General features: G+C 40.0%; 1 protein-coding gene and 1 pseudogene across 7 annotated transcripts in view; both read right to left on the bottom strand.

Annotated features, from left to right (window-relative positions):
- The window catches only part of PTGER3 (prostaglandin E receptor 3), a 187493-nt gene that overhangs the window by 71887 nt on the left and 89961 nt on the right, over positions 1 to 25645 (bottom strand). The gene's annotated exons all lie outside the window — the stretch shown is intronic.
- LOC131502548 (glyceraldehyde-3-phosphate dehydrogenase-like) lies at positions 1514 to 6597 on the bottom strand (annotated as a pseudogene).

Here is a 25645-nt window from a genome sequence, read left to right as displayed (position 1 = left end):
AGAGAGAGCACACACATGAACAGGGGAGGGGCTTAAGAGAGAACCTTAAGCAGACTCCATACTCAGCATGGAGCCCCACAAGGAGCGCTACACAGACTTGGGCCCCAGGCAGAGCCTCATCTCATCACCAGGAGATCATGACCTGAGCCAGAATCAAGAGTCCGATGCTTAATCAACTGAGCCACCCAGGCACCCCTAACCTCAAGTAGTTCAATAGAGGGATCTTATTCACTATATACCAGATTCTCTGATGAAAGTGGGCTGGTGGTTAACTGGGTAACCCAACTGACACCGAAACCAAGGGGAGGCTCAGGGTCGAAAGGAAAACAAAGAAAGGAATGTGCTAAAGATAAAACTTTTATACTGAATTGTCATGCATGAAATTGAAAAATCAGTTGGATCAATTCAGACAGACCCTCCTATTAAGGCAAAATTCCAGATTCTATTGGGGCACCTGGGTAACCCAGTCAGTTAAGCTTTTGACTCTTGATTTGGCTCAGGCAGGTCATGATCTCACGGTTCGTGGGTTTGAGACCGCGTCAGGTTCTGGGCTGACGGCTGGGAGCCTGCTTGGGATTTTCTCTCTCTCTCAGACTATTAGAGGGGCATGGTACATTTAGGAACTAAATGAATAATAGAATAGAGGTATAAAGGGCCCCAATTATTAAGGACCATATATGTGGTGTTAATAAGTTTGGAATTTATTCTGGGAGAAATAAGAAATTCTCCAAACTTCTAATCAAAAAAGTGCCAAGGTTATTTCTATGCCTTAGAAATATTTCTCTGGCTGCAGTGTGGGGAACTGATGTGGAGGAGAGGTCACTCTGGCTACACAGTGAATAGATTTGGTGAGGGAAGCTGAGGGTTGGTGGGAGAAACAAAGCTGGGGGCAACAAGAAAGCATTAGAGTAAGCCATCAGATAAGAGTGCTGGAACTAATTTAGCTGAACTGGGGAAAGAGACAAATGGACAGATTCAAGAACATTACATAGAAGCAGAATTGACACATGTGACTATAATGACAGGAGGGGCAGGTCATCCAGGATAATTCCAGTGTTGATAGCCAGAGCCTAGAGCCCCCGGAAAGAAGCAGGCTTTGGGAAGCAGGTCCTGAGTGAAGTTCAGTTAAATGTGATGTCCAGCCAGACACTGGCTATAAAGGTGAGAAGTCTGAATAGCACAGACTTGGAAGTCCTTATAGCATTTGGATGTCAATTTAAGCTATGTAATCCATAACGAGTATGTTGTACAAAAGGGATCAGTTAAATTGCTGGAGAACATCAAAAGGAATAATTAGGTGAAGAGGATCTTGCAAATGTGAATGTATTTGAGATTGCCTTTTAGGTATCTTCAGTCCAATTTGAAGTTGGCCACCCCCCTACACCTCCCAAAAAAACCTATTTAGACAGCTTAGTGATTATCTATGTCCACTAAAGTAGTCCATGGTGTTTCTTCATTATTTTACATGGTTAATTAAATATAAAACCTGAAAATGAAGGGTACCTTTAAAGACTTGAAAGTTAATCATTGTTTATTATATTTACACATCATTTAAATCAATTGGCTAGTTTTGATGTCAAGTGTATTTCACTTTTATATTATCCCAAAGAATAGCAGGCTAGTTCTATAATTTCATCTTATCAAAAGCAGGTAAGAGTTTAACTCTTATTCAAAGTATCAGCTTTTAACTTAGAGGTAAAAGATGACATTTTGAGCCAAACTTAAATTCTGTAGCTAAAAGGCTCTACAGTCTGGATTACAGGTAACTACTTTGAAATACTATTTACCCCTCCTCTTTTTTAAAGAGAATAGGGGAAGACTTTGAGGCATTTTAGCAAAAGGCTTCTTTAAAACTTTTTGTGATATAGAAGTTAAAATAGAAATCAGACCTCAGAAGAAGATGAAAAGATAACACATCAAATGTGAGAGTCCGTGCCCAAACATCGCATTTGAGCCTGAGCACCAAGGTTAGGCAGGGCAAAGGTCAAATTACTCTGAAGTTTTTCAGTACAATTAATTCAAGTGCAATTTATAAGTGACCCTACTAAAATTATGGTGATGATTTACAAAATTTACCCTAATGATCCTAACTGAAAGGAAATATCAGTATTTTGGGAAGTACTCCATGATGATGCCATATTTTAAAAACATTTTACATTCTCATTTCCTGAATTTAGTAATAATCATCTAAAGAAATTTCAAGCATTTTCTGGGGGTGCCTGGGTGGCTCAGTCAGTTAAGTGTCAGACTCTTGATTTTGGCCCAGGGTCATGATCTCACAGTTTGTGAGTTTAAGCCCAGCATCAGGGCTCTGTGCTGACAGGATGGATCCTGCTTGGGATTCTTTCTCTCTCTCTTTCAAAAAAAAATTTTTTAAATAAACTTTTTAAAAGTAGAAAAAGGAGGAATTCCAAGCATTTTCTAACATCTGGTTATTATTTAGGTGTTTATTTGGCATTTTTTAACAATCACCTAATAGGATGTTTCATTGGGGTCTTTGATTCAGATTTCTTACCCAGGAGTCACATGATCATTTTTAATCCACTAGTAATTACATTGGGACTACCCTTAAGTGAACAGAAAATATAAATATAAATGATTCAGAGTTTCCAGAAGGGACCTGGTTATTTACCAGGAAGGATAAAATTGGCCACCTCTTGTTTTATCAACATACTTGATGGATACTTGCAAGAACATAGGGTTATTAATTAAATGTGTACTTCATTGAATGTACATATAATAATGGCAGTACTCCTGCAGAAAGACTTCTCAAGTTCAGAAAACCCCACTTACTTGTAATGATTTTCTGTTTTATGATAATTTCTTGTAGTATATGAATCTCTGATACTTGGCAGGAACTTTTTATTTTCGTTTTGCCATTAACTACTTATAAAATAGACAACCTACTACTTTCATAACTTGGCATTATTTAAGCTTTTTTTTTTTTTTACCTAAACCCATTTTTCCTTTAAAGTGGAAGTTGAAAATCAACATTCTTGTGTCATTGCATAAATCTATGATTACTATTGGTGACTCCATTTATATGTGATTTCACCTACCTCTCATCATTACTGTAATAACTATAAAATCTATTTTAAGCCTCAGATTCTCTCCTGAAAAATTTAATTTATGTATACAATAACTCACTGGATACTGCCATTTGGATATCCTACAGAAGTCTCAAAATCAGTATGTTTCAGACTGAGGCTTTCCTCCACCCATTCCTCCTTGTTTAATGTTACCAAAATTTCATCATTCACCCAACCCAGAAATCATGAGATACCTAGAATTTTCTTCCTCTTCTCTCCTCATAAGAAATCAGTCAGGATTCATGATTAATCTATTTCTGAAATATCACTGGAATCTGACCCATCTTTTCCACTCTTGCCAGCACTACTTAATTTAGGACCACTTTCCAGAATTACCAAAAGAGCCTCCTTAATATTATATCTGTTTCTCATATTGCCCCATGAGTCCTTTCATTATAGTGCTACCAGCATTACAGTTTAAAATGAAAATTTAAAAACTTGAAAAAAATGAAAATTCCGTCATGTTATTTCTGCTTTAAAATTCCCAGTCATGCCCTCTTTCTCAGATTCCTTTTTTTTTTTTTTTTTTTTTTGGCCTAGGTTCAATATAGTTTATTAATGGGACATGACAAGGTAGGACTTCCCAAGCCCCTCTCCTTACTCAGGGTGTCTGGGTTGGAAACTGTGGATGTCAGGAGATTCTCAGTGTGTTGGTGGATGAGTTGGGACAAGAATTCCTCAACAGCTGAGGGCCTCTCTTTTCCTCTTGTTCTGGCCTTGGGTGGTGATCCAGGGGGCTCTTACTCCTTGGAGGCTGTGTGGACCGTACATCCCATCACCTGATTGCTGTAGCCAGATTCATTGTCATACAAGGAAATGAGCTTGACAGAGTGTCATTGAGAACAATGCCAACCCCAGCCTTGAAGATGGAAGAATGAGTGCCACTGTTAAAGTTGAAGGAAACAACTTGGTCCTCAGTAGAGCCCAGAATGCCCTTGAGGGACCCTCTAATGCCTACTTCACCACCTTGATGTCATTGTATTTGGCAGTTTTCTCTAGGTGGCAGGTCAGATCCATGATTGACATGTTGGGGGCAAGGACACTGAAGGCCATGCCAATGAACTTCCTATTCAATTCAGGGATAACCTTGCCTACAGCCTTGGTGGCACCAGTAGAAGTAGGAATGATGTTCTGGGCAGACTCTTGGTCATCATGCCACTGCTTTCCAGAGGAGTCATCCATTGTCTTCTGGGTGGCAGTGATGGCATGGACTGTGGTCATGAGTCCCTCCATGATGCTGAAGTTGTCATGGATGACCTTGGACATAGTGGCCAAGCAGTTGGTGGTACAGGAGGCATTGCTGACAATCTTGACGGAGTTGTCATACTTCTCATCATTCACTCCCATCACAAACATGAGGGCATCAGCAGAAGGGGCAGAGATGATGACTCCCTTGGCCCACCCTTCAAGTGAGCCTAAGCTTTATCCATGGTGACAAAGACCCCACTGGACTCCACAACATACTCAGCACCAGCATCATCTCATTTGATGTTGGTGGGATCTCATTCCTGGAAGATGGAGATGAACTTTCCATTGATGACAAGTTTCCCATTCTCAGCCTTGACTGTGCTGTGGAATTTACCATGGGTAGAATCATACTGGAACATGTATTCCAAGTAATTGGGTTGATGAAGGGATCACTGATGGTGACAATATCTACTTTGCCAGGTTAAAAGCAGCCCTGTTGATCCGGTGCCCAGTACAGCCAAATCCATATTTTTCTCACTTCCGCCATCGTGTCTCAGGGACACGGCTGACACTGCATCAGAAGATGCAGCTGTCTGCTGAATGGGGAGGAGCAGAGAACCTAAAACCCAGATTCTTTAGTATGACTTACAAGATTGATAGAGTTCCTCTGTACAAAATGCTTTCCATAATTGAATTATATCCACGAAGGCCTCCCTTATGATATTATAAGTTCCATAACCCAGCAACCAGAAGAGGTCATATGACTAGTTCTCAACAAAGGCAAAAGTAAAGTGTGCTACTTGGCAATTCAGACCTTAAAGGGAAAGCTACTAGCTGGACATAGAACCCCAATCTTGACACACAGTTGAGAGCCTTAACACAAAAGGAATCAGGTCCCTGCAGCACTGTGTAAAAAAGAACTCTTAGTGGATCTGTAACATCCACACTGGACTGTTATTAGAGTTAGAAATAAACTTTTGTTGTGTTTGAGCTATTACATTTAAAGCATATTTGTTACCATAGTTTAACCCACCTCCATGTAATACACCCCAATATAAATAAAAAATATAATATATATTTATTATAAATTATATTATAAATATAATTCCATCCCTAACTGTGTGTACAACTTTATCTTTTATACTTATTTCCAACTTCTCATATGTATCCTAAGTTTTACCTATACCAAATTACTTAAAATTCCGTAGATAAGTCATGCTCACTCTTGCTTTTATACCTTTGCTCCTGCACGGTTATACCTTTCCTGCCTTATCCTTTAAGACTGAAGTGGACAATGCTCCTCTGCAGAGAAAGAGAAAGAAATTTTTCTTTCTCTCTGTTGTGGACTGAACTGTATTTGCCCTCCCCTAAATTCAGAAGTTGCAGCCCTAACCCCCAATACCTCAGAATGTGACTGTATTTGGAGACAGGAACTTTACAGAAGTCATTAAGGTTAAATGAGGTCTTTACGGTGAGCCCAATCTGACTGGTGTACTTAAGAGGAGATTTGGACACACAGAGAGACATTCATACTGAGAAAAGACCATGTGAGGACACAACAAGAAGGTAGCTGTCTGCAAGCCAAGGAGAGAGGACACAGGAAAAAGCAAAGTTGCCAACACCTTGATCTTGGAAGTCTGGCTTCCACAACTGTGAAAAACTAAATTTCTGTTGTTTAAACCATCCATTCTGTGGTATCTTGTTAGGGCGGGCCCTAATAAACTAGTATACACTCCTTGTAGCAGGATGTTTGTCCCTCTGAAATTCGGGAGCATTCTGAGATGCCCACCCTTTTAGCACTTATCGTAGCTTTTTAAAAAAAAATTTTTTTAATGTTTATTTATTTTTGAGAGAGAGAGAGAGAGAGAGACAAAGCATGAGTGGGGGAGGAGCAGAGAGAGAGAGGGAGACACAGAATCTGAAACAGGCTCCAGGCTCATAGCTGTCAGGACAGAACCCGATGCAGGGCTCGAACTCACAAACCGTGAGACCATGACCTGAGCTGAAGCTGGACGCTCAACCGACTGAGCCACCCAGGCACCCCAATTATCGTAGCTATTTTTAAATCATTGGTGTACTTGTCTGTCTCCCTAAGTCTCTGTGAATCTTTGAAGGAAGGAACTCTGCCTTATTTATCTGCTTCATTGCCCCCTGATGATATGTTGGAAAACTACTGTGGGAAGTGGATAATCGTTCTTTAGAATGGATTACTTTTTTTCTCCACAACTTGCAGCTTACCAGTAAGTAAGTAAATAAGTAGTCGTTGGGGTTTTCGCTTGCTGTGTATCCCCCTGACATACCTGGCCAGGCTGCCAAACATGCGGCATTGATTTTGATACAGGATTTCATTATTGAAGACTCTGCCTTGCCATTTTTTAATATTGTTAGGTTGGTATCATTTTGCATATATACTAAGGTCCGGAAGATGAAGATGGGTTTTAGAACAAGAACAAGATCTTTCAGGAAAGTTGGTGGAGTTGCTGTAGTGAACTGCTTTTAGTATTTTATCCACATTACAATAGCCTCTTTTTTCCAAGAACTACCCCTTTATGCAGAGGTGGGCTTAATCCAGGCTGTGTGCCTCACTTGGTTGGACCAGAGTGGTCACCAGTTCCAAGTCTGAGTAATACAGTTTGATTCGTACATGTTGAATTGAGAATGAGAGAAGGTAATCTTGGTCTCTTTTGAGTGGTTGAAACCAAAGAGATGTAAAACTCCAGAACTGTGAGATAGTCGTGTGCATTGAGAAACAGACATTTGACTGAAGAATGAGATATATCCCAAATACAGAAGTTGTGTAGAAAAAAAAAAGACTAACACATGGCCACAAAGAGAGAATGACAGAAAGACAGAGAGAAGGAGAGAGAGAAGGGTTGAGAGAGAGACAGAGAAATGGGAGAAGCAGCTGTAATGCCAATCAATTTTATTTCTTCATTTCAGTTCCTTGGGAAGTCCTATTACACTCTTTGCTCTTGGGTTCCATGAGATTTTAAAACAAATTCCATTTTGATTTAAGCCACCTTGAGATTGACTTCTGTTATTTGCAACAAAAGGGTCTCTTGCTTCAATCAACTAGATAGCATAGTTAACATTTGTAATTTTTGATCACCCAATTCATTCTTCCTGGATTTGGGTAGTAACACTTAAACCATCCTATTTAGAGTGACTTCCCTTTATTCTAGCACATAAGGTTCATTAGGGCCAACCCCAGGCCATAATAATTAGTTCAAGAAGGGAAACACGATCCAAACTGGGCTAATATCTCCATTTGCTAGAACTAAGAAGTTGTGAGGAGCTGAAGAATTTTTTTCTACTAAGGTTGCCTAACTAGTAAGGATGATAGCCTGTAGCTTTTCCTGTTCATCTTGCCTGCATGAAAAGAGAACATTCCTGAGAATAAAACCAGTGCAGGAGAAGGCAAAGAACAAAACCAGAAAAACCCAGATTCTCCAAATGTCATCTAGGCATCAAGATCCTAGACTCTTAAGTTATTTCACCAATAAATTGTTCTTTTTTAAAGTCAGTTTGAGGGTTTTTTTGTTGTTGTTATTTACAACCAAAGCATCCAGTATGAATATAACTTCCTTGCACTTCTTTGAGTTGGTGAAGTTTTATTATGTACACCAAGTTTTATTATGTAGCACCAAATGCCTAGCTCTGTATTTGAAATATAGTAGATGCTAGAAAAAATAACTGCTGGTACTGAATTATGAAGACAAATGGTACCTAGCATATCATTTTGGGGGTGTCTTTTTACAGCCTTACCTCTTCATTTGACTATTCTGCCAAATCAGTGCTCTATCATCAGTGGATTTTAGTTAGATTAATTAAGAAGGGTTACTATTTAAGTCCTTGTTATTCCTTGCCATCACAACAAACCATTTGTGTTTGTTCTCCAAATGCTGAATCCTAAGTAGTTACCCCTTTCCATCTCACTACCACCAGCTTTGTGAGAACTCCTGATCTGAACCAGTCTAATAGCCTCGTGATGCATCTCCAAATCTCTACACTCTTCTCTCTCAAATCCACTTAACAGAGTGTAATGAGAAACATCTATCTAGTCACAGTTTGGGGCCATGGCTGTTATACAAATTACAGATAATGTATATAAGGGAACTAACACTGTGCATGGCATATCGACTAATATTAAAATGTCTACAACTATAAAGATAACCCTGGAATATTAACAGGTAATTATTTTTTAGTATTAACTGTCTACCTGGTGCTTTATCTCATTTATCCTTTTTTTTTAATATCAAATTTATTGTCAAATTGGTTTCCATACAACACCCAGTTCCTCAATACCCATCACCACCCTCCGCTCCCTCCCGCCCCCATCTACCCTTAGTTTGTTCTCAGTTTTTAAGAGTCTCTTATGCTTTGGCTCTCTCCCTCTCTAACCTCTTTTTTTTTTTTCATTTATCCTTTACATTAACTCTTTGAGGTACTTTTGCAGGTGAAAACCCCAAAACTCAGAGAGCTTAAAAAACACAAATTTAGAGAGTGGTTGAGATTATATTCAAACCGGGGGTGACTGACTTCAAAGTCTTTGCTTAATTTCCCTACTATCTATTACATCTCTCTACTATATAATTTTTATACTTTCTAAGCAGAAAAACAAATCAAACGTGGCCCCTTCTAACTTGGAGAAGCTGATAACAATGAGACACAAAAGCTGATCTTAGAAAATGCACCCTCGGGAGCCTGGGTGGCTCAGTCGTTGAAGTGGTTAAGTGTGGGACTTCAGTTCAGATCATGATCTCATGTTTTGTGAGTTCGAGCCATTCTTCTGACTCTGTGTTGACAGCTCGGAGCCTGGAGCCTGCTTCAAGTTCTGTGTCTCCCTCTTTCTCTGCCCTTCCCCTGCTTACGCTCTGTTTCTCTCTCTCTATCAAAAATAAATATTAAAAAAAGAAAATACACCCTAATGCCCTGCTGCAGATCCTTCACTTCATGTTTTCCTTACAGCTTTGCAGTTTTGTGAAAAGCAGCACATGAGAGGTTTTGCTCCTAGCGTGGGATGTGGCCTTTAGGACAGAACACCTGCTCTCAAATTCAGACTGCGTCCCTACCCACCAGTGTGTGTCTGTGCATATGAAAACCAGAGAGAGTGACTCTAATAGACTAAAATGGGATGCTTTCCAAGGACTTGGAGTCATGGGACAACAGATCTTATACAATCTAATCTGACTTGTTTTGGCATAAAAATGTTGTTTTTTACAAAGAGTTTACACTCCCATATACTGAACAGATCCAGCTAAGTATTGCTGTTATTTTCTTCATGTTAAATTAAAAAGAAACAAATCACAAAGCAGGAATTCCTTCTTCAAAGAAAAACTATCTTTATCTTTTAAAGTCCTTGACTTATTGGGGTGCCTGGGTGGCTCAGTTGGTTGAGCGTCTGACTTTGGGTCACGATCTTGCATTTGGTGAGTTCAAGGCCACATAGGGTTTGCTGCTCTCAGTGCATAGCCTGCTTCAGATCTTCTGTTCACCCTTCTGTCTGTCCCTCCCCCACTTGCACTCTCTCTCTCAAAAATAAATAAAACATTAAATAAATAAATAAATAAATAAATCAATAAAGTCCTTGACTTATGGAAGTGCATGAAGAAAACGTATCAGTGGCCCTTTGAAAGTCACATTTCCTGTTGTATGGGGTTGGGGTGCTCACAGAGACTTGGCCGGCAGTCCACCCTACTGACGTAGTTCACACACTTAGACTTCTAGTTTAGTTTTCCCTTTTGACATTCCTACTCCAATAGGACTGAGGCCCAGACCTGAGTCCCAGCGCACTTGGCTAGGGTCCTGACTATTTTTGCTTCAGGAATCAGTTATGAGTGGTCACAGGTCTTAGGTTTCAGCCCCTCCTACATTTTACTTTCATTCATTGATTTGCCCCTGTGTGTCCTTGAGAGGTTTATATCATTGCAAATATAACTACCTAAGAAGGATTTCAGTGACCAGAAGTAGCAAGATAAATTAGAAAAAGAATAAATTCCAGGGCCTCAGACCTGGGTTTGCTTCATTGCCTCGGTAGTATGTTCTTGGCAAAGTCAATTATCTGCTGTATGACTTGGTTTCCTCATTGGTGAAAATGGGGATAGCCATTTTTATTCTCAGGGCTTTTGTTAGAATTAACCATGATATCATATGTAGATATATCTAACACTGTGTTTAAGCTAAAGTAGATGCTCAAGAAATCTATTTTTTCTCACCTTCTGAAAGTAAAAAAGAGATTCATATGTTTAGAAAAAGAACTCAAGTTAACTTCTGCATTAGGCAATACCCAAACTCAGTGTCTCACACTGCTGTAGACTGGGATTGTTGAACTTCAGGTTGCATTGCTGGGACTCATGACAGCTGATGTGTCATGCATTGCTTACATCATTGTTGAGAATTTGCAACCAAAATAAGCAGCATGATATCATTTAGAAGCAGTTACACTCCATACACTCTTGTTTATTTATCTGTGTATACATGTTCTAAAAATTTATATTTACACATGCTATGGCTTGTTTTGTTTTGATAGGATGGGTGATTGTTTGTGCTTAGAAATCCTAAGAAACAAAATATTTTTATAAAATGTTCATAGTAATCAAAACATAAGTTAAGTGCCAGAGAACACAATCATGGATTTCATCGGGGCTATAGACATAGTGAGTGTAATGGAATAGTAGGGTTTTCCTGTAATGCCTGAGACAGACTCTGGACCACGCTTCACTGCCTGGGGGATCCAGTAATGGCTGTTATACAAAATCAGCACTCCCTGCATAATTGAACATGAATCTTTGAGCTTTACATGTTGCCATTAATTTGAAAATAGCTGCACACTAATTTACATTCATTTTCTGATATTCAAAGAAAATGGAGAGAGATAATCTAATCACTGAGACTGGGAACTGGTATAATTCCATATACAAGTAGTTTAGCAAGTATGTCTGATATTTTTTTATGTACTTCATTCCTGTACAGGATTTTTTTAATTATACAGAAACAGATGGAGCAGACCTTGCAAGAACTGAGAAAGAAAAAATGATCAGTGACATTTCATCTGAATTGGGAATAATTTCTCAAGTCTGTCTACATTCCTGGCTTAATTAAGATTATGAGTTCATGGTTCATGTGTCTGAAAATTAAGATGAATATTCTGATCATGGTCAAACTGGGATCTATTGAATGGGATTTGTGAAATCTTTGTTATAGTTTCTGCATTTTCAGGATGATATTGCAACTATAGGTATATAATAAAATCTAAATTTTGTTTCCATTTTCTTATCATTCTGAGGGATGTGCATCAGAGCAAATTCTCCAGTCTTGGGTAAAAATGTCAGAAAAAAACCCTTGTATTTACTGTTACAAAGTGAAGATATTTCCTGCAGAGACCTTTGTCCTCAATTTCAGCACCCTAAACATGGAGACAGGGAGACTGAGGAAAGACAATGAAAAGACAGTGTAGGTGCGGTGCAAGCTCACTTTTGATATCCATTCAAATGTTAGTAATAATGTATTTTAGTACTAGAGGGTATCTTCAGTGGGAGTACTCCAACTTTCTGGCATTCTTTGCTATAATCTGACCTCATCGTTAAATGCTCCTAACCAGGTAGGGGTCTGATGTGTTGCTCCTGACAAGTCTACTCTTGCTGTGGATGGTTCTCCTTCCCAAATGTTTCCTGTAGATAGAGATCACAAACGATAAGCAAGGATGTTTAGAGAATGTTTCTCAAAGGCTCTGCTAGCATTAAAATATTTTCTTAGAGGGGCGCCTGGGTGGCGCAGTCGGTTAAGCGTCCGACTTCAGCCAGGTCACGATCTCGCGCTCCGTGAGTTCGAGCCCCGCGTCAGGCTCTGGGCTGATGGCTCGGAGCCTGGAGCCTGTTTCCGATTCTGTGTCTCCCTCTCTCTCTGCCCTTCCCCCGTTCATGCTCTGTCTCTCTCTGTCCCAAAAATAAATAAAAAACGTTGAAAAAAAAATTAAAAAAAAAAATTTTCTTAGAGTTAACTATTGGAATAGATTCAAATATAGTTTGCAGAGGGAGTTCCGGAAGATGGCGGCGTAGGAGGACACTGGGCTCACCGCGCGTTCTGCTGATCACTTAGATTCCACCTACACCTGCCTAAAGAACCCAGAAAACCGCCAGAGGATTAGCAGAACGGAGTCTCCGGAGCCAAGCGCAGACGAGAGGCCCACGGAAGAGGGTAGGAAGGGCGGCGAGGCGGTGCGCGCTCCACGGACTGGCGGGAGGGAGCCGGGGCGGAGGGGCGGCTCGCCGGCCAAGCAGAGCCCCCGAGTCGAGCTGGCAAAAGCGGAGGGGCCGGACAGACTGTGTTCTGACAGCAAGCTCGACTTAGCGTCTGGGAGGTCAGAAGTTAACAGCTCTGCTCAGAAAGCGGGAAGGCTGGAGGACAAAGGGAGGGAGAGCTGCTGAGCCCCCGGACGGCAGAGCTCAGCTTGGCGGGGAACAAAGGCGCTCGCCAGCGCCATCTCCCCCGCCCATCCCCCAGCCAAAATCCCAAAGAGAACCAGTTCCTGCCAGGGAACTTGCTCGCTCCGCGCAAACACCCAACTCTGTGCTTCTGCGGAGCCAAACCTCCGGCAGCGGATCTGACTCCCTCCCGCTGCCACAGGGCCCCTCCTGAAGTGGATTACCTAAGGAGAAGCGAGCTAAGCCTGCCCCTCCCGCCCCCGTGCACCTTGCCTACCCACCCCAGCTAATACGCCAGCTCCCCAGCACCACAAGCCTGGCAGTGTGCAAGTAGACCAGACGGGCCACACCACCCCACAGTGAATCCCGCCCCTAGGAGAGGGGAAGAGAAGGCACACACCAGTCTGACTGTGGCCCCAGCGGTGGGCTGGGGGCAGACATCAGGTCGGACTGCGGCCCCGCCCACCAACTCCAGTTATACACCACAGCACGGGGGAAGTGCCCTGCGGGTCCTCACCGCTCCAGGGACTATCCAAAATGACCAAACGGAAGAATTCCCCTCAGAAGAATCTCCAGGAAATAACAACAGCTAATGAACTGATCAAAAAGGATTTAAATAATATAACAGAAAGTGAATTTAGAATAATAGTCATAAAATTAATCGCTGGGCTTGAAAACAGTATACAGGACAGCAGAGAATCTCTTGCTACAGAGATCAAGGGACTAAGGCACAGTCACGAGGAGCTGAAAAACGCTTTAAACGAAATGCAAAACAAAATGGAAACCACGACGGCTCGGATTGAAGAGGCAGAGGAGAGAATAGGTGAACTAGAAGATAAAGTTATGGAGAAAGAGGAAGCTGAAAGAAAGAGAGATAAAAAAATCCAGGAGTATGAGGGGAAAATTAGAGAACTAAGTGATACACTAAAAAGAAATAATATACGCATAATTGGTATCCCAGAGGAGGAAGAGAGAGGGAAAGGTGCTGAAGGGGTACTTGAAGAAATTATAGCTGAGAACTTCCCTGAACTGGGGAAGGAAAAAGGCATTGAAATCCAAGAGGCACAGAGAACTCCCTTCAGACGTAACTTGAATCGATCTTCTGCACGACATATCATAGTGAAACTGGCAAAATACAAGGATAAAGAGAAAATTCTGAAAGCAGCAAGGGATAAACGTGCCCTCACATATAAAGGGAGACCTATAAGACTCGTGACTGATCTCTCCTTTGAAACTTGGCAGGCCAGAAAGGCTTGGCACGATATCTTCAGTGTGCTAAACAGAAAAAATATGCAGCCGAGAATCCTTTATCCAGCAAGTCTGTCATTTAGAATAGAAGGAGAGATAAAGGTCTTCCCAAACAAACAAAAACTGAAGGAATTTGTCACCACGAAACCAGCCCTACAAGAGATCCTAAGGGGGATCCTGTGAGACAAAGTACCAGAGACATCACTACAAGCATAAAACATACAGACATCACAATGACTCTAAACCCGTATCTTTCTATAATAACACTGAATGTAAATGGATTAAATGCGCCAACCAAAAGACATAGGGTATCAGAATGGATAAAAAAACAAGACCCATCTATTTGCTGTCTACAAGAGACTCATTTTAGATCTGAGGACACCTTTAGATTGAGAGTGAGGGGATGGAGAACTATTTATCATGCTACTGGAAGCCAAAAGAAAGCTGGAGTAGCCATACTTATATCAGACAAACTAGACTTTAAATTAAAGGCTGTAACAAGAGATGAAGAAGGGCATTATATAATAATTACAGGGTCTATCCATCAGGAAGAGCTAACAATTATAAATGTCTATGCGCCAAATACCGGAGCCCCCAGATATATAAAACAGTTACTCATAAACATAAGCAACCTTATTGATAAGAATGTGGTCATTGCAGGGGACTTTAACACACCACTTACAGAAATGGATAGATCATCTAGACACACAGTCAATAAAGAAACAAGGGCCCTGAATGATACATTGGATCAGATGGACTTGACAGATCTATTTAGAACTCTGCATCCCAAAGCAACAGAATATACTTTCTTCTCGAGTGCACATGGAACATTCTCCAAGATAGATCATATACTGGGTCACAAAACAGCCCTTCATAAGTTTACAAGAATTGAAATTATACCATGCATACTTTCAGACCACAATGCTATGAAGCTTGAAATCAACCACAGGAAAAAGTCTGGAAAACCTCCAAAAGCATGGAGGTTAAAGAACACCCTACTAACGAATGAGTGGGTCAACCAGGCAATTAGAGAAGAAATTAAAAAATATATGGAAACAAACGAAAATGAAAATACAACAATCCAAACGCTTTGGGACGCAGCGAAGGCAGTCCTGAGAGGAAAATACATTGCAATCCAGGCCTATCTCAAGAAACAAGAAAAATCCCAAATACAAAATCTAACAGCACACCTAAAGGAAATAGAAGCAGAACAGCAAAGGCAGCCTAAACCCAGCAGAAGAAGAGAAATCATAAAGATCAGAGCAGAAATAAACAATATAGAATCTAAAAAAACTGTAGAGCAGATCAACGAAACCAAGAGTTGGTTTTTTGAAAAAATAAACAAAATTGACAAACCTCTAGCCAGGCTTCTCAAAAAGAAAAGGGAGATGACCCAAATAGATAAAATCATGAATGAAAATGGAAATATTACAACCAATCCCTCAGAGATACAAACAATTATCAGGGAATACTATGAAAAATTATATGCCAACAAATTGGACAACCTGGAAGAAATGGACAAATTCCTAAACACCCACACTCTTCCAAAACTCAATCAGGAGGAAATAGAAAGCTTGAATAGACCCATAACCAGCGAAGAAATTGAATCGGTTATCAAAAATCTCCCAACAAATAAGAGTCCAGGACCAGATGGCTTCCCAGGGGAGTTCTACCAGACGTTTAAAGCAGAGATAATACCTATCCTTCTCAAGCTATTCCAAGAAATAGAAAGGGAAGGAAAACTTCCAGACTCATTCTATGAAGCCAGTATTACTTTGATTCCTAAACCAGACAGAGACCCAGTAAAAAAAGAGAACTACAGGCCAATATCCCTGATGAATATGGATGCAAAAATTCTCAATAAGATACTAGCAAATCGAATTCAACAGCATATAAAAAGAATTATTCACCATGATCAAGTGGGATTCATTCCTGGGATGCAGGGCTGGTTCAACATTCGCAAATCGATCAACGTGATACATCACATTAACAAAAAAAAAGAGAAGAACCATATGATCCTGTCAATCGATGCAGAAAAGACCTTTGACAAAATCCAGCACCCTTTCTTAATAAAAACCCTTGAGAAAGTCGGGATAGAAGGAACATACTTAAAGATCATAAAAGCCATTTATGAAAAGCCCACAGCTAACATCATCCTCAATGGGGAAAAACTGAGAGCTTTTTCCCTGAGATCAGGAACACGACAGGGATGCCCACTCTCACCGCTGCTGTCTAATATAGTGCTGGAAGTTCTAGCATCAGCAATCAGACAACAAAAGGAAATCAAAGGCATCCAAATTGGCAAAGATGAAGTCAAGCTTTCGCTTTTTGCAGATGACATGATATTATACATGGAAAATCCGACAGACTCCACCAAAAGTCTGCTAGAACTGATACATGAATTCAGCAAAGTTGCCGGATACAAAATCAATGTACAGAAATCAGTTGCATTCTTATACACTAACAATGAAGCAACAGAAAGACAAATAAAGAAACTGATCCCATTCACAATTGCACCAAGAAGCATAAAATACCTAGGAATAAATCTAACCAAAGATGTAAAAGATCTGTATGCTGAAAACTATAGAAAGCTTATGCAGGTAATTGAAGAAGATATAAAGAAATGGAAAGACATTCCCTGCTCATGGATTGGAAGAATAAATATTGTGAAAATGTCAATACTACCCAAAGCTATCTACACATTCAATGCAATCCCAATCAAAATTGCACCAGCATTCTTCTCGAAACTAGAGCAAGCAATCCTAAAATTCATATGGAACCACAAAAGGCCCCGAATAGCCAAAGTAATTTGGAAGAAGAAGACCAAAGCAGGAGGCATCACAATCCCAGACTTTAGCCTCTACTACAAAGCTGTCATCATCAAGACAGCATGGTATTGGCATAAAAACAGACACATAGACCAATGGAATCGAATAGAAACCCCAGAACTAGACCCACAAATGTATGGCCAACTCATTTTTGACAAAGCAGGAAAGAACATCCAATGGAAAAAAGACAGTCTCTTTAACAAATGGTGCTGGGAGAACTGGACAGCAACATGCAGAAGGTTGAAACTAGACCACTTTCTCACACCATTCACAAAAATAAACTCAAAATGGATAAAGGACCTGAATGTGAGACAGGAAACCATCAAAACCTTAGAGGAGAAAGCAGGAAAAGACCTCTCTGACCTCAGCCGTAGCAATCTCTTACTCGGCACATCCCCAAAGGCAAGGGAATTAAAAGCAAAAGTGAATTACTGGGACCTTATGAAGATAAAAAGCTTCTGCACAGCAAAGGAAACAACCAACAAAACTAAAAGGCAACCAACGGAATGGGAAAAGATATTTGCAAATGACACATCGGACAAAGGGCTAGTATCCAAAATCTATAAAGAGCTCATCAAACTCCACACCCGAAAAACAAATAACCCAGTGAAGAAATGGGCAGAAAACATGAATAGACACTTCTCTAAAGAAGACATCCGGATGGCCAACAGGCACATGAAAAGATGTTCAACGTCGCTCCTCATCAGGGAAATACAAATCAAAACCACACTCAGATACCACCTCACGCCAGTCAGAGTGGCCAAAATGAAGAAATCAGGAGACTATAGATGCTGGAGAGGATGTGGAGAGACGGGAACCCTCTTGCACTGTTGGTGGGAATGCAAATTGGTGCAGCCGCTCTGGAAAGCAGTGTGGAGGTTCCTCAGAAAATTAAAAATAGACCTACCCTATGACCCAGCAATAGCACTGCTAGGAATTTATCCAAGGGATACAGGAGTACTGATGCATAGGGGCACTTGTACCCCAATGTTTATAGCAGCACTCTCAACAATCGCCAAATTATGGAAAGAGCCTAAATGTCCATCAACTGATGAATGGATAAAGAAATTGTGGTTTATATACACAATGGAATACTACGTGGCAATGAGAAAGAATGAAATATGGCCTTTTGTAGCAACGTGGATGGAACTGGAGAGTGTGATGCTAAGTGAAATAAGCCATACAGAGAAAGACAGATACCATATGGTTTCACTCTTATGTGGATCCTGAGAAACGTAACAGAAACCCATGGGGGAGGGGAAGGGGAAAAAAAAAAAAAAAAAAAGAGGTTAGAGTGGGAGAGAGCCAAAGCATAAGAGACTGTTAAAAACTGAGAACAAACTGAGGGTTGATGGGGGGTGGGAGGGAGGGCAGGGTGGGTGATGGGTATTGAGGAGGGCACCTTTTGGGATGAGCACTGGGTGTTGTATGGAAACCAATTTGACAGTAAATTTCATATATTAAAAAATAAAAAAAAAAATATATAGTTTGCACCTTATCCACAGAGCTCCTCTGTTGTCTCTTCATGTGTGGGGTAAAGAGGTCAAGAGAAAAGTTTTTAGCGATGGGGAGTGAATTACACATACACACACACACACACACACACACACACACACGCCTACAAATAGAGATACAAAAGGTTTGTTTCTTACAAAACACTTGGAACAGTTTAAGTCCCTAGGGTTGAGACTCTTCACTTAAGAAGTTTGGCATTTCATCATTTTCCAGGTACAAAATATAGTTCCATATTCTCCTATGCTCGAATTTGCTTTCTGATGTTGAATGTTATTAATAGTCAAGCAACATTAAATTAGCCACACATCTCTAAGTTGTCCAAAGTGATTGAGCATCTCCTTTTAAAGTGTCCCACAAAACCAGAGAATACTTGAGGCAGTGTTGAGAAGGGAAGAATATTCCAGACAAGAAATGGCAAGTTTAAAATTGGAGTCAAGAAACAAAGTAGTTCAGAAGAGTATAGTTCAAGGGAAAGGAATGATTAAGTTAAGCAAATGGTAAAGGTCATGATGGATTTTGTAAGCCTTGTGAAAGAGTTTGGAAAACAACGATACGCACCATTAACCGAAAAGAGAAAAACGTCAAGGACATTTGTGCTAAGACTTGAGTTGTGTGGTCATTGATGCATTCCAACCTGGGCTGCTCATATTTTGATCAGTTTGTCATCTGTTGAGAGATACTGGTGGGAAGGCTAGTAAAGATATGGATACTCCAGAGCAGTGCTGTTCAATAGAGTATTCTGTACGATCAGGTAACCACTATACACATATGGCTACTGAGAATTTGAGATAAGGCTTGTGCAGTGAGGATGGTAATTGCCTTTAGCTCAGTGGGTAATAAAGGAAAAATAGGGATAGGCTTTTTGGGGGTTAAATGCTAGGAGATATGGGAAGAACTCCAAAATCCATTCTGCAAATCAAGAGCAATATTAAGAACATGGCCAAATTCAGTGACATCAGGACAACCAAATCTGAAGACTGAGTGTGTCGAAGTGCAGAGGCATATTCCTGAATAGTTTGGCAAGAGTTAAGGAGCAGAGCAGGGTTGTAGGAGAGTCAGAAAAATTCTTCTGGACCTGATTCACTGAAGTAGCCTTGCCTTAGAAACATAAGGTGTGGTCTCCCCAGGTTGATGTTCATTGTTCTTAAAAAGAAACAGACTGAAATCAACACCCTACAGTCTGTGGAGAGATTAATTAATTAACCAAGAAGAAACAAAGCAAAAGACGCCTTGAAGGTCTTTCTTCTTGGGCTTCTAGAAATGTAAATATTTGCCATCACAAAATGGCCACCATTTATAAATGAATATTAGTCCAAAACTATGAAGAGTTATTTTTTTCTTTAATGTTTATTTTTATTTTTGAGAGAGACAGAACATGAGTGGAAGAGGGGCAAGAGAGAGGGAGACACAGAATCTGAAGCAGGCTCCAGGCTCTGAAGTGTCAGCACAGAGCCTGATGTGGGGCTCGAACTCATGAACCGTGAGATCATGACCTGAGCCAAAGTTGGACGCTTAACCATCCAAGCCACCCAGGCACCCCTATGAAGAGTTACTTTTAAATAAATACTGGTTTCTTTGTCTGCAGACCTAGACTCTAAAATTATTCAGGCAACTGATGAGGAAGGACTGAAGCAGGTTTGTGGGACTAGTTTCTTCACCTCACTGACTCAGAAGTTCCTCGTAAGTAAATTCAGGGAGTGTCCCTCTTCCAGGCGGGAAATGAGCATGCTCCATTAGTGAGCCACTACTTCAGACAAAATCAGACTGAAAACACATAAGAAAGTCAAACATGCAAGAGATGTATTTTAGAGTGGAATTCTGTTCCACAGAGAGGAACTGATATAAATTTGATAATTATGCCTAACCTTTCACACATAATACTGGATAATAAATTCTAGCACTTCATGCTGTTCTTTAAATTTATTCTTTTCTTTCATAAAGATACAATTAATTTAATGTCAGTGTGCCCCAAACAACTAAATGTTAACCATCCATTACACGCTTAATTGTTTTCACCTTTGTCTTATTTTCACCCTTTTTTCCACTAGTTTATGCATATTTATATTTTCATTTTCCACTCATTTTTTATTCTTTTAGTGGTTATTTTTTTTGAAGGACAGAGAGATAGACAGTGTGAGTAAGGGAGGGGCAGAGAGAGGAAGATACAGAATCTAAAGCAGGCTCCAGCCTCTGAACTGTCAGCACAGAGCCTGACACGGGGCTCAAACACACAAGTGGTAAGATCATGACCTGAGCCAAAGTCAGATGCTTAACCTACTGAGCCACCCAGTCTCATTTTTTAAATAATAAGAGAAAATCACAATAAAATGGTCAAAAAATTTTGCAAAACTACATTTGCTCAAGACAAATTTAGAGATACTCCATAGCCTATAGGAAGACATAGTAAGAAATAAATGTTTATTAGCTGATTATAAATCTCCAAATTTGGCATAGGAAAGGACATGCATAATAATGGTGCCAATGCATAATTCACAAAAACACAGACATAGAAAAGACAAATGTATCAAAGCCAAGAGTAGCCCCTTCCGTTCACTCTATTTCACTACAATTTGCCCTTTAGTTTAGATTCCTTGAATATTTCTATGTGATGGAGAATCACACCAGTGTACCTTGAGCAGGGAGATGTAGAGAAGAGTTGAAGATGATTGGGCAGCTCTGGTAAAGAAAAGTAGCAGAATACTGATATTTACTGAGCACCGCCTATGTGCTTAAAGATGCAGTGAATTATCTCACTCTTCACAACAGCCCCTTGGCTCATCACAAAAGTATTTCTTCGGCATCTGCAATGTGCCAGGTTCTGTGCTTGGTAAAGACAAGGATGGATAAGATCAAGCCAGTCTCTGCTCTGGTGAAACTCATATTCTAATTCAGAAAACAAAGAAAGAAGTAAACAAAGAAGCAAAAACAAGTTACAAATTAGGATAGGCACTGTAAAGGAAACAAATTAGATAAGGTAGAAAATAATAAGAGAAAACTACCACAGATAGGAAGCATAAGAAAGAGAGCTTTGAAAAAGTATTTAAGCCGGTAACCAAAGGAAGAAACAGAACTATATATGCAGGAAATTGAGAAAAAAAAAGTGGAATAGCATGTACAAAAGTCCTGGGGTGAGAAAGAACCCTATGTCTACTGAGAAATGAATAAGCTGGGGAAAGAAGAAGAAAAATCATTAGGAGGCCATCAGTAGTGACCTTGCTGAGAGACAAGTTTTGTGTGGATTAGAATAGCAGTACTCAAGATGAAGTATAGTGAACAGTATCGAGACATATTTTGGAGGTAAGATATATTTTACAGTAGTACTTGTCACATGGGCTTCTTTTTTTTTATTTTTTTTATTTAAAAAAAATTTTTTTAATGTTTATTTATTTTTGAGACAGAGAGAGACAGAGCATGAATGGGGGAGGATCAGAGAGAGGGAGACACAGAATCCGCAACAGGCCCCAGGCTCCGAGCTGTCAGCACAGAGCCCGACGCGGGGCTTGAACTCGCGGACCGCGAGATCATGACCTGAGCCGAAGTCGGCCGCTTAACCGACTGAGACACCCAGGCGCCCCAACCACATGGGCTTCTTAATATCCCCTACTTTAACAGATGAGAAATAACCTAAAAAGTTAGGAGATTAACCATGGGTCTTACAGGAAATAACTTCAGGATGGGGGTTATGAACGCTGCCTTCCTTAAAGTCCTTTCCATGCATCGTACTTCCTAGCTTTATTAATTCAAGGTCAATGCAGGTTTACAGAATCCTAAAAGTAGAAGCTTTTGCCAGTCTAATGATTCTGAGTTCAAATATGCTTTAATAACCTGGACAGCATACAGATTTTTAGTTCACAAATCCATAACTTCATTTCATCTAAAAAAGGCACCAAGTTCTACAAGCTCTCCAGATATAGTTGTTCTGCACAAAATACCAAAACACTTTGCATTTCTTCCAGGGATGTGCAGTGTTAACACCATGTATATGAAAATTTTTCCATTGACTAAAGCAGCAATTTGTAGCAATTGTGAACCATATGCTGTTAAGTCTAAACTGGGTAATTTCAGTGACCAACCCATTTTTTCATCTTTGCTAAAAATACGCCTGTATCCTCCCATATTTAAAATGGCCCTGGTTGCTGAAAATCTCCGACCATGCCAAGTAAGTCAACACAAGAAAAAGGTTTAAAATAAGCATTTGGTCTAAAAAATTGAGCCGAAAAGGACTTTGCTCTCTAAACTCAGTACTTCTGCACTTAATTTCTTCATTTTTATTCTGTCCTTACTGTTGAGATTCTGGGGGATATATTAGTGCTGATTGCTAGTACTTCCATTTCTCCTTTTTCTCAGAATGTGGTGAGATTATTTTCCTCTTCAATTGGCTCAGCATGCTACTTGCTCTAGAAGCGAGTGGGTGCCTCTCTAAGGCTCTGCCTTTTGCTACCACGGGCCCAGCCATGTTGGGAGCCTCGGTTAGCCCGAGTCTCTGATGGAGATGACCTGAGGCCCGGTCTCCACACCCAACCCCCCACAGGCAGGCTAGGTGAGGGCAAACAAACTTTTGTTGTTTCAAGAAACTAAGATTTTGGGTTTTATTGTTGTTGCTGCTGCTAATGGATGCCCTCGTTTTCTTCACATTCTTTAGGTGAAGGAAATACAAATCTCCAAATTAGGGAAGTTTGACAGGCAGTATAGTTGGCAGAAAGTCAGGAAGTCTGCATTCAGATAATCTGTTTTTAATCATTCTTTGCACTTTGCCTGCTCACTGACCCCTCTTTTTTCTCAGCTGTAAAAAGCGATGGTAAGCGCACTTACCATCATGTAAGTGCGGTATGATGGTTTGTCAAGTGCCTAGCAGGATGTCAAACCATAGATGATGGTTAAAATGAGAATAGGCATCCTTGAGAAGAGTAGTGGTTAATAGACTAAAAATCTAGAGGGATATATACCCATGTACTTCCGACTGAATCTGAAGAGACTGCAAAAATGGCAGAAAAATGGCCATTTATCCCCTCATTCCCCTCCTATCCCTGGAAGCTTCTCCCTAGTCACAAGTGCACCTTTTTGTCCCTTTCTGTGTACCTGATGCTCTCTGCCCTCCTCCAACTCCTCTGTCACAAACTGCTCCCAGGGAACAATGCACACCACTCGTCAAATCGTTCATTAAAGTAACCACGTTTCCCCAAGACTTAACTTTTGTTACAAGACTAAAGCTCCAACATAGTATTTTTGGCCTTAGGTGAAAGACAGCAATGGGAAACTTTTCACCTGAACCCAGGACGACAGAGAGGATGCCTCTAGCTTGTTAGGTCCACTAAGCTGGGTGGGTTTCCTGGTTAGTCTTTAGACAAGACTTTCATGAAGCTGTCCAGAGTGTGCTGGGAAAAGTACGACAGTTTGGCAGGGTCTTCTGTGGTCTCAGGACCAGCAGTGCTAGCACTGTGTTTGCATGACTCTTGAAATGGACAGGGGCCTTCTGTATTGTCTTCATACTAAGCCTCACAGCAATTCTGCAAAAGGGTGTTAAGAACTTTGTTACAGATGATGAACTGAAGCGTAAACTTTTACAGTCATTTCCCAAGTTCACATAGATGGAGAGTAGAGGAAGATGTATCCCAAACCAGCAACTCTGATTTCCAGGCTAATCCCCTCTTTCCCTTAACCAACACAGCTTTCTGCCTCTGGAGGAGTAAATGCAATGTTGTCTCTTGATCTTAATAGCATATGCTATCACAGAATGCAGATATCTCTTTTTAGTAGTAGATGGTAACATGAAATTATGTTTTCTACATTTATAAGATAACTAAAAGAGAGGGGGGAAAAGAATGAGAGTTAAAAAAAAAACTACAAATGTACTCTTGAATATGAAATTAAGTTGAGGTATCCTGTACAGCCACGTGTTCTAGCTAAAAAAAAAAAAAAAAAAAAAAATCCCACTGCTTCAGGTCATTTTCATCTTCTCCTACATGAAGAAAGACAGAAGGAAATGGGGAAGGATACTACATTTTTAAGTCCCATCATTTTTCTAAGAAACTATCATTGTTTTCTGGTAGCTAATATAATTTCTAACATCTTATCTATTTGCAAACTGTTTTAAACATTGGAAACATCTTAAAGGTTACAGTGAAAAGACAAGATTTGTAGCCAAACAAACCTGGGTTTGAATACTAATTCCATCATCTAAAGTTATAGACCTTGGGAAAGTGAGTTAATTAAGCCCCACTCTAGAGATGGGCCTCAAGCTTCTCATCTCTAAAATAGAAGTTTACAGTAACAATCTCATAGAACAGCAGTGAGTATTGTATGAGATAGTGAGTATAAATCACTTATATATTGAAAAATTTTTAAATGTTACTTCTCCTTTCCTTTTGCATCATATAGTTCTGTAATTTTTATTCCCAAGTAACACACAATCAAGTGGATTTTATTGATTTAATAGATATTTGAAAGAAGGAGAGAAAGAAAGAAAGAAAGAGGAAGAAAGAAAGAGGAAAGGAAAGATGGAAGGAAGAAAGGAAAATTGCAGGCCAATATCCCTGATTAACATAGATGCAAAAATCCTCAACAAAATATTAGCAGACCAAATTCAACAGTACATTAAAAGAATCATGCACCATGAAAAAGTGAGATTTATTCTAGGGATGCAAGAGGGTTTAATATCTGCAAGCCAATCAATGAAATGCACCACACTGACAAAATGAAAAGATAAAAATCGTATGATCACCTTAAGGAGGGAAGAAGGGAGGGAGGAAGAGAAAGAAAAATCTTTAAGGACAACAGTTCTAAAATGAAGTGGAGATATTTTCCTTCTCTGAATGGTCTGTTATTGTTCTGTCAGCAGAGATTGGAAGCACTTGGAGTTATCCTGCCCTTGTCCTCTTTCCCCAGTAGTCACATAAGTAAGAGATATAAAAACTTTTTGTAACGCTTCTGATAATATCATGAGAAATTGGTCATTTGTTCATGAAGCAGAACATCCTGCTTGAAAGACTTTTAGCTCCGTTTGATTTTGTCATTTATTCACCACTGGAATTGTTACAGAAATATATTTTAGGGCCACTGATCTCATCCCTGTACAAAATTATACATTTATGTTTCAGACAACTGACCAGGTTTCTAATGTAAATCTAAGAGACAGAGGAATTTTCCAATGCCCAGTCTAAGATTGGTCTTAACTAAACCCTTGCTCTTTGTGCTACTTCCGGTAGCGATTTCTTCCTCATCTTGGAGGAGAACATCTATAGGTTTGGGCAGCTGTCTCCACCCTAAAGAAGGACTAGTTTCTTTTATAGTTTCAGAGTCTTAAATGTGAAATGTGAGATTAAGTACATGGTAGGTGTTGTCAAATGGAACATAT

The sequence above is a fragment of the Neofelis nebulosa genome, chromosome 2 (assembly GCF_028018385.1).
Source record: "Neofelis nebulosa isolate mNeoNeb1 chromosome 2, mNeoNeb1.pri, whole genome shotgun sequence".
Classification (NCBI taxonomy): domain Eukaryota; kingdom Metazoa; phylum Chordata; class Mammalia; order Carnivora; family Felidae; genus Neofelis; species Neofelis nebulosa.
Note: the sequence above shows the minus strand (reverse complement) of the source record. Positions and strands in the feature narration are given on the sequence as shown.